General features: G+C 36.6%; 1 long non-coding RNA gene across 1 annotated transcript in view; it reads right to left on the reverse strand.

The window, feature by feature from the left end:
- The window catches only part of LOC148216706 (uncharacterized), a 32381-nt gene extending 20316 nt beyond the window's left edge, over positions 1 to 12065 (reverse strand). Inside the window, exons 1-2 of the long non-coding RNA XR_015795069.1 lie at positions 11873 to 12065; positions 6919 to 7013 (exon numbers count right to left, since the gene is read on the reverse strand). This is a non-coding gene — a long non-coding RNA (uncharacterized LOC148216706). The remainder of the gene's footprint in view (positions 1 to 6918; positions 7014 to 11872) is intronic.
- Positions 12066 to 14914: the final 2849 nt, after the last annotated feature.

Here is a 14914-nt window from a genome sequence, read left to right on the forward strand (position 1 = left end):
TTTGAGCCAAGCCCCAACCATTCCTTGACCTTGCTTGGATCTCACTGGGAATTTTGGCCACATCTTGCTTGCTTCTTGCTCACTGCAATAAAATATGATGCCAAAGTATTTGGAAGTAACAAAATCATACAGAATTCAAGAAGCAATTAGATACATCTGTCGAAAGCTTTCCATTCCTTTGTGAGTGTTAAATAGGAAAACTCCACTTGCTGTTTGCTAGGCTGCAGCACTTGTTCCATTTTTAATTTTGCCAAGTGAACTCTCAAAAATTAGACATTATTGTAGAAAGTGATACTTAATGAGTGAATGTCATTTAGGATATTCAGTGCTCTGTTACTACTATCCAGTTTTTAAGCCCTAAATATTCCACTAATAGATTCCAGAAATACGAGGGATTGGTTGCAAAGAAAATAGACCTAGGTTACAGCTGTTCCTGCAGCTGCCATAAGCCTCATATATCCCAGCCATGACAGTGATTGATAGCAAAATAATGCTGCCAATACATTTTTATGTCAGACTAATGAGTACTGCATGCGAGTTGCTTTGGGGGAAGATTGTTCAATGAGTTGCCCCTCAGATAAATTCCTGTGGAATAACCTCTGGACCAGGGATGCGTGTTCATGGGAATCCTTTTAGAATAAATACTCCATGAGAAAAAAATTGCTGAAACCCTCCCCTATTAAAACAGCGAAGGGTCAATATTTTTGAAGGACATAATTAATATTGGCAGTTATGTATGATAAGTTCCAAATAGAGTCAGTTTTTTACATTTTATATACACATTATGGTTCTTGGACATATAATTGTACTGTGTCTTACATTTCTGTTAACACAGCAAATAGCCTAGCTTATTGTTACCTATTAATAATGTAATAAAGTAATTTTTACTTTCATCCAGGCAGGACTAGTATACTTCATACAGCTGCTGTCGATTAACAGGGTTGCAGACTAGCAAGCATAAGGTTTCCACCGATAATGTTCGCGTTCCTTGGATTAGCCTGAGGTTCTAATAACTCTTAGAACACAGTGCTAAAATGAAGACTGATTCATCCATGCTGCAACTATGTAAATAGATTGATTCTGAAATAAATAACGTCACCAGCAGTTAATGGCTACTGCTCCTATCTCTTCCTTCTCTGAACAGAGATGGGAAATGCAAAGAATCTGCAAGCTCTAGTAATTAAAGTCAAGGAGCACCGTAAAAAAATGAGACTAAGATCAAATATAAAGAAGACCAACCTAATGATAATAGGTCCAGCAGCCAGCCTTAGAACTGACAATGAAGATTTTGAAGGGGTGGATAGCTTCTGCCTTTTAGGATCAACCATCAACAATAAAAGAACAAGCAGTAATATGCCACAGACTAGCACAAGATAGGGTAGCAATGAAAGCCTTGAAAGAAATATTCAGATTTTTTCGGAATGTTTTCCATAATGTGCCTATACCTAGAAAGATCAGAATAGGGCAAACCATGGGATTCCCTGTGACACTCCATGGAAGCAAAAGTTAGACTTTGAAGAAGCAGGATAGAAAAAGTATTGACGCTTTTGAACTTTGGTGTTGGAGAAGACTCCTGAGAATACTGTGGACAGCCAAGAAAACAAATGGATCATAGAACAAATCAATCTATTATTATTTTATTTATTCTTATCGCTTCTTTATTCTTCTCACTTGAGCCACAAATGACTGGGCTCAAATTATCAATGTTTAGATACATTAGGTGAAGACCTAGCTCCCATGAGAAGACCATAATGCTGGGAAAGGTGGAAGGAAAGAAAAAGAGAGAACAACCAGCAGCGCAAGGTGGATGGAATGCCCTCTTGGAAGACCTGAAGAGGCAGGCTGGGGACAGATCCTCCTGGAGATGGCTTATCTATGTCGTTGTGAAAAGTTGAAACCAGTTTGATGGAACATAATCACAAATCATAATAAAACTTAGATGGAGAATCTTATTTATTTCTACTGCAACAGTGAGTCCCAAAATTGGGAAAAGAAGAGAAATTGGTGGTGAACGCATAACTGTTCTTTATATTCTAAAGCCCTGGCAATCACTTTCTAAGGGGGAAAAAAAGGAGATGGACAAGAATTTGGGTTATTTTTAATCAAGAAGAACTTCTCTACTTTACAATATCACTTTTTAACAACTGAAATGAAAATAGCCAAAGTCAAATTAAATTTAAATGAGTCTATCCAGGAGAGGATTTGAAAGGCTTTGGACCATATGTTGAAAATCACAAGCTCCTAATATTTATCAGCTAAATGACAGGAGACAGAATAAATTCACTGTATGCTGGGAAGCTATCAGACTTGTGTAAATATTTACTTTGATTCATTTTTTAAAAATATAAACTCAAGGAAAATTCAGTTTCATCTTATATAGGACAGGAATAAGTTAAGACATATCCTGAATGTGAAAGAAAGTGAATCTAATAAATTTAATGAACAATTAGCTTGCAAACAAGACACACTTTAAAAAGAGATAGGGATCTGATCACATGGTCATAGCTGCCATCTTGACTTCTTTGACACACACACACCTGTGGCTATCCCTGCATATGAGTAACTCTCATAGCAATCTGAGGATAGGCTGAAAAATAAATAAAGGATGATGGCTCAGTTTTTTCGCTCCACCGAGGGCAATGGTTTTCTTTCATTCTGGTCACTCACTTTTTATTCAATCCACCTTCATTCCACACCCATTCGTTCTTGATTTTGTCCCTTTTCATTTATGACGTGCACTTCTAAAGTAACCCAAGTCTAACTGCATTCAACTTTATTATGCTTCTCTTGACTTAACCAATTCTACCTTCCATGTAACGAAGGGGGCAGAAGCCCATTCTCATATACAGACATTTTAGCTTCTTTCAGCAAATATGCATTCCTGACCTTTGCTACTTCCCCTTTGTTCAGGGAAACAATAACAGCATTCTTCACCATCAGAAAGGGATGCCGCCCTCACAGACATGAAACCAAGCTGCGCAAACACTCCATAAGCAAATCACATCTATATTTTAACAGGACCCTGGGTGGCTTACAAATAAAAAAGACAATACATATAAAAAGAACACAACCAAATTTCTACCCCTTTTCAATGTTTTCACACCACTTATGACTTCCTTCTTACCATTTTTTTTTCTTGGATACTAACATTTATAGCATTTGTTTCAGTTCCGCTTTTTAACATATCATTGTCATTCCTATATAAATCTCTAAATACTCCTTCCAGCAATCCCATTTCAGTTTCACCCCAAATAATTTCATCACTTTTATTTTTGATTTCACTCACTCTGCTGGAGGCCTCTTGCTTAGCTCACTTTACTAACTTCCAAAACAATCTTTTACAGGTAGTCCTCGTTTAGTGACCACAATTGAGACTGGCAACTTGGCTGTTAAGCGAAGCAGTTGCTAAGTAAAACCGTGACTGTGCTTACAGTCTTCAGCTTTCCTTCACTCTACAGACCTGCCAAGGTTGTAAATGCAAGGATTGGTGCAAGGATTGGTGGCAAAGTTATTTTTTCACCACCATCGTAACTGTGAATGGTCACTAAACAAAGACTACTTGTATTTCCATCAATAGCATTTTGCGTTGTCTCTGCCTCTTTTAATCTTAACTGTTTCTTTTTCTCTTTGACTACATTCTTTTCAATTCTTTTTTTTTCTCTCCATACACAATAACATGTTTCTCACATTCTCATTTTTGCAGCAGTCATTCAATTATGCATTTCTTCTCTCCACATTGCTTCTTTTACTTTCACATTTCCCATTAGCTTATACCCATATTTCTGCGGTATTTGTAATAAAATTCTTTTCAGTCTCCTTTCATATCCTCTTTCTTTATGTTCACCTACTTTTAATTCATTTTGTTGGGAGATTAACATATTTTGTCTTTCCTAATACTTTTTAATACAAGATTCATATTTTATTTTCCAGTAGTAATTCTACTTGTTTTTTTTAATGCCTATTTTTTCCCAAGAGTTGATAGTACCGAATGTATTCTGTTCCACATCCAGAATCTCTCATTATCCTTCTATCCTTCAGCAACTTGCTCAATCTTTCATCATAAATAATCAAATCAATCATGTTTTAGATGTATATTCATTCTTTTGCTTGAATACATTCCAGACTGTAATGATGGGGCTTGGTGCAGATAATTCACCATGCTTGTAACAATGTGTAACACAATAATGAAACCACAGTTAAAAAGCTGGTTCCTTTCTTCGCTGACTTGATTATCCTCATCAACAAACATCTAAGCATTTAAGCGTACTTAAATATAGTATTAGATACAATAACATAATACAATATGTGAACATAACCATGACCTAGCACGTTTCTTTTCCTCTTAAGATATTTTTATTGTTAGAATAATGAAATACAAAGGAAAAATGACTACATTAAGCATAAAGCATAAATTTTTTTAAAAAGGGAAAACTTTCTAGAAACACATTATCTCCTTCCCTTCCATTTATTTCCACAACCACCGACCACAACCTATATAAATGTAATGTAAATATATTTTTCATTAAATATTAAAGATTACTGCTTTAAATCCTTTCATCTATTATTTTTGATTGGCCTCATAACTTTCTTCCTAAAAAGCATTTTTCAAATGCCTAATTGCCTTGCTGGGTAATGTGTAGCATATACGGGAGCCATTCTTGCTTAAATTTGGTAAGACCTCTGTTAGGAATGCATACTGTCAATTTTGCTATCGCTGCATATTCTCCAATATTGGTTTCCCAATCTGATACTGTTGGCAAAATTCCTCTGTTTCAGTGTTACACCAGATTTGTTCTTGCAGCCATCAGTATATATCTTAGTAATTTACAATACTTTTCATTTATATGAGAATATAATTTAATTAAGGTTTTATGTATTTATATATTTTATGTTTTTAATGTTTGTTGTGAATCGCCCAGAGTTCCCCCATTGGGGGGAGATGGGCGGTTGAAAAATTCAATAAATAAATAAATAAATTAAATAAATAAATAAATAAATAAATAATTGAGAATATTTGTGATTTTAGTTCAGATTTTACTTTTAGGAATTTGTGAATATTTTGGCATATTTCTTTCCAGTACTTTTGAGGTTCTTTACCTAACCACTGCACGTGATAAAATGTTCCTTCTGTGTTATGGCATTTCCAACATTTATTGTTATATGAAGTGTTTGTCTTGATAATTACTGACAGAGCTACATGCTGTGAAATCTGTATACCAGTTTTCCCTAAAATTATAACTTGGAGTGAATTTTACTGATTCTTTTCCTATAGCTCTTCCCATTGTTTGTATTGTGATTATATCTTTGGAGTTTTGCATCCACTTTATCATACAATTTTTGATTTGTTCCATCTCCATGTCACATTTCAATAACAATTACATATAATCATGGTATCTCCCCTGTCAGGTATGTATGTATGTATGTATGTATGTATGTATGTATGTATGTGTATGTATATGTGTATACACACACACACACACACATATAATAGGTGATTTCGGTTTTTTTAATAAGTGTTGAAATTCTGTCATCTTTCTCAAAGTCCCTCCTTCTTTCTTGAGATCACCTTTTATTCTTCCAGCAATTTGTAAATATATTAGCCATGGTAAATTCCTACCTTCATTAACCAGTTCAGATGCACCATGTTGGCATATATGATTAAATCTTTCTTACTGTACTCGACCCTGAAGTAAATGGCATTTGACAATGAAGCTAATGGTGAAGTCTCCTGATTTATTATTGTTTTTAAAAGATTCCATATTTTTATCAAACTTTGTCTTGCAATATGTTCTTTCAAATTCTTTTCTTCTTTTGTTTCCTGACATCATAAGTACTTATTGGTTAGTTCATTGGCTAAGCTGGTTCCTTCTATGACTGATATTCTACTGTTTGAAGATTTTACCCATTATTAGAAATGGAAGAACTTCCAAAAAAAGATAAAATCATGTTGAGAAAGCAAATAAACCAGGAAAAATTTGGCCTATCAAATTAGAAAAGAGAAGGAAAGAAGGACAATAACAGCAATAAAGTAAGGCAGTGTTGTCCAAACTTGGCCACTTTAAGATGAGTGGACTTCAACTCCCAGAATTCCCCAGCCAGCCATGGGAATTCTGGGAGTTGAAGTCCACTCATCTTAAAGTGGCCAGGTTTGGACAACAGTGAAGTAAGGGAACAAACTGTTATATATGTAAGAACTTGCAGAATTTTCCAATACTTATATTTCAAGAACAGTATCCACAAAGAATTGCACGTGGAATATAACAGTGGCTCACTATTAAAAAAAATTAACAAATACAACATAGACAAACACTAATCAAACCCATAAATATTCAAGAGATTAAAGAAGCAATTGAAAAAATTGACAAGTCACCAGGCCCAGATAGGCTGATAGCCCGATATTATAAAAAGTTAGAGGAAAAACTGTTGGAACCACTGGTAAGGACAATGAATGAAATCAAAGAGACAAAAATAATACCAAAGACTGTCAGTGCTTCAAGGTAAATTAGACAAGGAAGCTAATGCCACATGGGTCAGTGCTTTGTTGTTGTTGTTGTTGTTGTTATTGTTGTTGTTTTGTGCCTTTGAGTCAGTGTTGACTCCTGGCAACTGCCTGGACAAGTCCCTGCAGTTTTCTTGGCAGAATTTCAGAAGTGGGTTGTCTTTGCCTCCTTCCTAGGGCTGAGAGTGACTGACTGCCCAAAGTCACCTAGCTGGCTTCGTGCCTAAGGCAGGACTAGAACTCACAGTATCCCAGTTTCTAGCCTGGTGCCTCAATCATTACATCAAACTGGCTCATGTCAGTACTATTTTAATTGTAAAGCTATAGTAACAGAAACTTGCAAGTCTGAATGTACTTCCTCCCTCCCTCCCTTTATCTTTGTTGAACTAGGGAGGGGCTTGTCTGAGATGTTTACTCACCTTACATTCTTGCCCCAGACTCAGGCCTCTTTTATCTGACTGTTGCCTTGGTAACGGTTCTTCTTTCTCTCCCTCAGGGCCAATCCCTACGCCCTCTACAAAGACATGGGGAAAAGCATATAACTGATCTATAAAGCAGGGAATTTAGAGAAACCTCTGTCATATAGACCAGTTTCTTTCCTGAACACCAATTATAAGCTCTTTGCTAAAAAAACAAAAATCAAAAACCCTAGCTGAATATTTGAGAAAGTATATTTCTGAAATACTACATACAGATCAAACAGGTTACATTCCCAAGAGGAAAATGAAGAACAAAAGTAGATATACAGTATAAAACATACATTAGAATGTATCATCAGTTTAAAAAAGAAGGTGGCAGTAGTATTTTTATTTGCAGAAAAGGCTTTTGACAACTTGGAGTAGCCTTTCTTGTTAGCAGTCTTGAACAAAATGAATCCAGGAGAAAAATTTAAAATTTTGGTGGAGAGCATATATCAATGGCAAACAGCAAAGATTACTGTGCAGTGAATGAAACACTCTCCACAAGTTTTCTAAGAAGCAAAAGGACCAGGGAGTGCCCACTTTCTCCCTTATCATTTGAAATTACTATTGTTTTGGTGAACAAGATTCAAAGAGACAAACAAATATTTGGGATTAAAATTCAAGGACAGGAATGCAAGTTGAAATGTTATGCAGATGATGTAGTGCTAACCATTATGCAACTACAGGGTGCTATAAGACAGCTGATATTTAATCCCGGAGAAGACGACTTTGTGAAAAAATGGTATGGTTGTGAGATAACAAAAAATCCAGTGAAATATTCGGGAGTTTATCTGACAGCATGCAATAAGAAATACAAAAATTATAAAAATTATGGAAAGAAATTTTTAAAAGATCCTGAAACATGGAGAAAACTAAAACTTTCTTGGCTGGGACTTATCATGACAGTATGATCTAGCATGTTGTTTGAACCCAGTTACATAAACAAAGTTTAAACAAAACATAGCACCATCAGTGAATCCAGTGTCTCTTTGGAGGCTGTATAACAAGATATCCTTTGAGGTTATATAGCGAGCTATATTAATCTCTACATACATGCTACAATTTGTCTAAACTCTACCCTTCTACCTCCTATTTCCCACTGTGTCCTGTATCTTATAGTGTTGAATGAGCATCTTTAAATGGTTACATGAATTGCCTCAATGCAGTACTTTTCCCCGAGTATTCCAATTTCATTTCCATGAAAACATGCATTAAATGTATTAAATGAGTTTCCTTCTACAGTATGACTGATTCCCTATATTTCATAAGGCCTTTGAACCATTCAGTTATTTCCTCTACCATGAGCAATTTAATAAAAAAAAACCTTATCTGTAGACAGTCTCAGATGCATTTCTCTTTATTCATTTAAATCCCAAATATTTCATTTTTTTCTTTTATTTTTCTTGTTTCCTTTGGAGAATGTATATTTAAGAACCCTTTCTGGATCCACTTAATCCAGCTTTCTGTATGAGGACCAATCAGCTGTTTGTGGAAAGTTCCCTCCCTTGGTTGTCTCTCATAACTACTATTTAGAATAAGACAGAATCTTGGACGTTAATCCAGTAAAAATGATATCTATTTGTATCTATATTCTGTTCAAGAAGGTACATACTGTATGTACATATGCAAAACTAAGATTTCCAAAGTATCTGGAAGGATGCTCATCATGTATTAGGTTACAGCCTGGATTTAAAAAATGATCCATGAGATCATTACCACAACCTCATATCTAAAACATGATACTATTTTATTGCAACCCTTTACTGATTCTGCAACTATATTCCTTTCTTTGTGATTCACCCATCACCTATAATCTTGGGGACAGAAAGATACCAGAGAAGCTATAGGTATCCCAATGATTCACAGCACGGCCATAAAATATTTTCCATGTGAGCACACAAAATATTAAGACTTTCTCTTCTTGGCTCATGTCATTTAAAAAGTGTGTCAGTCCAAATGCATCTGTATTCTTCCTAAATGGATAGCTTTGAAAAAATATTCAGTCTTTTTCTTTTCATTGGATGAAGGTCATGATTCCATAATGCTGAATGTTTATTTAAAACTCTCCTTTTGAATATCATCATGATATAAATATTTACCCAAGGGTTATAATATGCACACAGAGCAAATTAATTGTTTACTGTAGATGTATCTGCTTAGGGTCAAATGGGACAGTGGGATGTTGTTTAAAGAGATTGCTAAAGCTAGAAAAAATGTTGAACATTCTAAATAGGATCATATTGTGTAGGATTTGAAAAAAACAATTTCGCTAGATGAATAATGAATACATAATATTCCCCCATAAGTAGGAATATTATGTAAAACTGAAGAAATGCTCCTGCTTTCTCTTAAGTTTGTTTCAATGGAATAAGCACAAATTGTACTTCAGGATATCCCCTCTTCTTTATTCCCTTCGGATGACTAATTTGGCATCTAGGAAGAAGGATGAAGCCACCTCATAGCAGCCATCGTAAGAAATAATCCTGAAGGAGGTGTGTGATATGAGATTGCAATTTATTTCGTGGGATTCTATAGACCCCATATGCTATTTACTGATCAGATAATATAACGGAACACCCCCTGATTTGATAGACTATGCCTCTTTGTTAAATTAGATCATCATTAAAAACCCAAATATACTGTAGCTCAGGTTTCTAGCAAACTGTTTTGGATTACAACAGGACGCCTGTGCACTAAAATAGCAAAGAAAGGATTTTTCAAAGCTGATTGCAACTGTTTTTAACAGTTCTGAACTCAGCAAGACATGGCCTGCTTCTTTTAGGTATGCGAATGTAAATCACTTTGCAGTACCAATGACCTTCAGTGCCCACTATGAATATTAAACCTCAAAACAATTTTTTAACATGGATAAATCAGCAAAATAACCACAGTACAGCTATTTTTAGTGCAATCACTGAAACATCAAATGCTTAGAGAAAGGTCATATCTCTTCAAAGAGCATAATTTGTATTCAATTGAACAATGTGGCTTTTATTCCCTGAGTAAAGAGTGCCATCACATGGCAAGTCTCTAGAGCAACCAAAATGGATGAATAGCAGAGACCTTAATTTTGCCTTGCCTGTAACATAAACAATGTTAAGAAGATTAATCTTCTCCAGTATCCTCCATTCATAACAGAATTGCATATATTAGCACAATATCTGCCTGAAGATTTACCATACATCACAGCTAAATGAGCAGGAAGAATGAATTAAAAAAAAAACTGCTTTAAAAGCTTCTGAATTTAAATACAAAGCTGTTTGCATTTATATCCAGATCTCTTGGAACAATCGCCATGGACCCAGCCAGTTTATCCAATTTCAGAATCTAGACCATAACAATGAATAACACCAGAGAAATTTGTATTGAAAAGTTCCTCGAGTCTCCAAGTTAAAACTATGGATGTTAGAAATGATTTTTAAAAGCTTTCTATGGTCAGAAAAGTAGTGGACATGGACTTTCATGGATTTATAAATCCAGTTAAAGACTGATGGACAATAAACTGGATTAGATGTATGCTGGTCAACTAACCCTGCCACTTCCTCACTGTGGAACTGTTGCATCAAATATGAGAAGCATCTGGAAACTGAAGTTGCCCAGGGCTTTTGGCCTGCATCTTTCCCAAAATGAACATACTGATTAGACAATATAACAGAAAACCCCCTCATTTGACAGACTATGCCTCTTTGTTAAATTAGATCATCATTAAAAATCCAAATATACTGTAGCTCGGGTTTCTAGCAAACTGTTTTGGATTACAACAGGATGCCTGTGCACTTAAATAGCAAAGAAAGGATTTTTCAAAGCTGATTGCAACTGTTGTTAACAGTTCTGAACTCAGCAAGATGGGTATGGCAGGTAAACCTGCCACTGCTCCTAATAGCTTCTGGGATGAGCGTGTCAGAATACCCAGCCTCCCGAAGCAGAATCTGCTGGGATTCCACTTAGCCATCACCCTTCCCGTCAGAAACAACCCACTGGGGGACAGTTGCTTCAAAGAACTGTGATGCCTCGAGATGGTGAGGATGGCTGAGCTAAGCCAAAGCATTGGGAGTTGCTTTAAAATGCTCCTAATGTGTAAATGGCAGCCTTAACATGATTTGGCTTGATATGACCTTTAGCCAGATTAACATATTGTGGACTTTGGCTTGGCATGTAAAAATACAAGCCATAGATGTCACTTTTTCATCTACTGTATATACAAAGCAAATCAGCGCCATTCCATTCATTACAGAAAATGGAGAAACTGAGAGAAAGTAAAATTGTTTAAATATTGAGGCATCTATTTTCAGTCTTCCACTTCCTGGACCAAGCCAGTCTGAAAAGTGGCAGCCCATGTTCAAAAAGCCTCAGCTCAGTCATTAAATTTGCTAGTTGCAAGAGGCTATTAATGGTTCAAAGGCTCACTTCTGGGCTGATCCTCATCTCTTGTAAATGGAAAGTATTAAATCTAATTTTATCAGAATCTTATTGCAAGTCTCCTCATGCACCCTGAATGTCCTTCAATTAGAACTTAGATGTCCCTCTATAGCAGGGGTCCCCAGACTTTTCAGCTTATCAACTCCTTCATGAAGTTTCAAATAGTTCATCAACCCCTAAACATTTATTATATGAAAACAATGTAATAAATACTATTTAACTATGAATAATAACAATAACAATAATAATGTATAGTCCCATTAACCACTTTGGAGAACCCTGCTCTACAGCAACCTGAAAGAGAATCTGATCCCTGATATATTGGCTCAGACAGACAGACTGGGGCAAATTACTGGTCCAGCTCACTTTTGCTCATAAGTTTATTTCCACCTCAAAGGCCAGCAATTTGCCCTTCGGTGGCTTCTTTGCCTCATTTCTAATATCTCTTGGAATTAATAAAGCCATGCAAGCATACTAAAACAAGCATACTTACATTATCCCTGGAAACTCCAATACATTCCAGTCAGTCTGCTACTGTGTTGGTGATGACAACCTCATGTTGCCCAGATATAGAGGTAGCTAATGAGGGCATATTAACAGAGAGATGAAGTGAATGAGGATGCAAAGCATCATTTTCAGTCTCAGTAGTGACTTTATTCTTCCCAAGCCTTTTTAAGCAGGTTCCCTTGTGCCTTTCATAATTACTGTCCTAGAGAACACAAAAAGGAGAAAAGGAAAGAACATATCAGTGCAACTTTCCTGCTTAAAAAACTGATGGGTAACAGCAAAGATATCAAAAATATAGGAAAGCAAAAACTCAGTGCAATAGCTAAAAGGCAAACAGAGAATGTTTTCATCCTCCTCTGATACTGGGCAAAACTTAAAGAGTATTTTCTTGGAAGTTCTAACAGCTATAGAAATAAATGCTGTGCCTGCTGGATGTGTTAATTGATGCAGTATGAGACTGACACAGAAAGAAATAATACATTTCCTAAAATAATTTGGTGCAATACAGAGGTAAGTAATATGCATTGCAAGCAACTCTTTATTGCCACTTTGTGTCTCCCTCAAAACATGTCTAGAGTATACTGCTGAAATTTGGTATCCAAACTGCCAATTTTTAGGGATACAATTTTTGGCCTTCTGTTGGAGATTAGAATTCAGCAGGAGGCATTACGAGAGAATGTGCTCCCATGTGCTGAAAGAATATTGAGTATTAAGTAGGCGTGATGGAAAGTTGGGTTGACTCAGAGACATTATAAATTGTAAAAAATATATTTGAGTTCTGGAAAAGTAGGAAATTGAGAAAGAAACTCAAAACTATTCTGCCTTGATTGTGCTAGGTATAAGTTGAAATAAAGGGTGACTTTAACAGGTTTTCAAGATTCCATTACAATGCCATAACTGCATTAAAGTATATTCCAAGATTCCACGTGACTCCTGTTTCCTGACCTTGATTACCTCAAAAGGTTGTCATCAATCTTGAAAGCTTCCCTACTGTCTCATTAAATAGATATGGGACCATGCCCTCCAGATCTATAAAATGGCAGTAGAAGCAACTTACAAACTGCAGAACCAGCAACTGAGGCATTACTGCAGCATCAATAGCAGATAAATACACCTATAAAAAACCTGTAAAAAGCCTAGCACACCATCTGGTACAAGCCTAACCTCAGTTGGGAATGCCCCCACAAGGTGCTTCACAGAAAGCATTCCCCATTTCTCCTGAACATCTACTGGAGAAGTTCAGGGGAACACAAGATCAATTCCTGACTTTTACAACTCAGGTGTGAAAGATTCAGCAGAAATTTCTACAGATCAGACCAAAGTAGCCTTCATTCTTAATCTGCTGAACAGCCAGATGGGTGGTTCCATTCATTGAAAGCAACAATGCTGTCCTACACAACTATTAAAATGTAACACAAAAATTTAGAGTTGCATTTGATGATTCAGACAGAAAAGTAATTGTGAATCAGGAGCTCTGAAAGCTGAAGCAAGGAACTCACTGCTGATTTCCAGTTGTATGCCAGAGACATGATTAGATGATGGAATGATTTTTCTCTGATCATTTTGCCTTGATAGTTTTCCTGGGTCCCACCAGATGGCACTCCTCAATTGATGGGACCCAGAGCAAGTCAACCCTAATGGAATGAATAGGACAGGCAGACACTACAGGAGACAGATGGTTGGTCAATTAGCTAGGTGTTATGCCATGTGGGGCTTTATAAATGAAAACACTGAAAGGGGTAGAAGCAAGCCTTGAGATATTCCACACAGTAGAGGTTTTGGGCTCAACCTTTTCCCTCCTATTAACACTGATTAGTATTGGCTGAGGAGAAAGGAGAATTACCACAGCACCATGGTCCCCCCACCCCCATATCCTGCAGGCAATCCAGAAGGATACCAAGACTGCTGATATCAAAAATTGCCAAGAGATCTAGGAGGACCACTCCCACTCACCCCAGCCCCACCAAAGGTCATCAATAAATGTCACCAATTATGTCCCAACCTGAAACCCAACTGAAAAGGGTCCAGATTATTTCATTTCATCCAATCTTACCCATAAAGGTAAGGTTGGAAACTGGACAAAAATTGTCCAGGAAAGTTTGGTCCAGTGATGGCCTTTTGAGGAGGAGGCACACCACTGCCTCCTTTAAGGCAGGAAGACTACCCCATCTCTCCGAGAGGCAGATACCACCATATGGACCCAACCATGTGCTATCTCCCAAGAGCCTTCACATGACAGGATGGATAGTGATCTAATAAACAAGTGGTTGGGCTGACAGTGCCAAGGATTCTACCCACTTCCTCAGGAGTCACAGGATTCTACTTCTCCCAGATATCCAGGTCAGACTGTGCCTCCGCCATCTCATTTGGACCCACCAATCAAATTCTAATTTCAACCAAATCCAAGCAACTCTATTTGCTAGTTACCTAGAATATTCTTCACAGCAGCCCACCTGATGGTCTTGTGGTTCATCTCTGCCCAACAAAGAGCACAATAACCACAAGAGGACCACTAGTCAAAAAACAGGCTTTTATATGTGTTCAGTCAGATTTGTTGCTTTCCTCCAACAGTGTTTCAGACAAGTCTTCTGAAAAAACCTTCAAACTTTTTGAGACCAAACCCTTTGCCCAAATTGTACATAGTGTCCAATTTATACACAGAAGAACATAATAGAGACAGTGCAAACAAAATTCCTGAGATTTGTTCTTGCAGCTTCTAGGTATGTATCTAATGCTTGAAGCTCAAGCGCTGTTTTATTTGTATGTGTATGTATGTATGTATGTGCGTGAGTGTGTGTGTGTTGTGTCTGTGTATGTATGTATATATATGTGTGTGTGTGTGTATATTTTGTGTATTTGTCACTTTGGTGCTCATTAAGACATCAACTTTCTCAAAAATAAGTTTCATGGAAAACTTACAATTTTCTCTTATCACCCTTGAGCTTATTTTGTCCCCAAGACAAATTATAACATCAAGGACAGAGCCTCTGAGCTATGCAGAGTGCCATTCATTCATGTTTTGGGAATC

This window comes from Python bivittatus, unplaced genomic scaffold (assembly GCF_059951505.1).
Source record: "Python bivittatus isolate LINGU-HERP-01145 unplaced genomic scaffold, Pbiv_v1 ctg000080_np1212, whole genome shotgun sequence".
Classification (NCBI taxonomy): Eukaryota; Metazoa; Chordata; class Lepidosauria; order Squamata; family Pythonidae; genus Python; species Python bivittatus.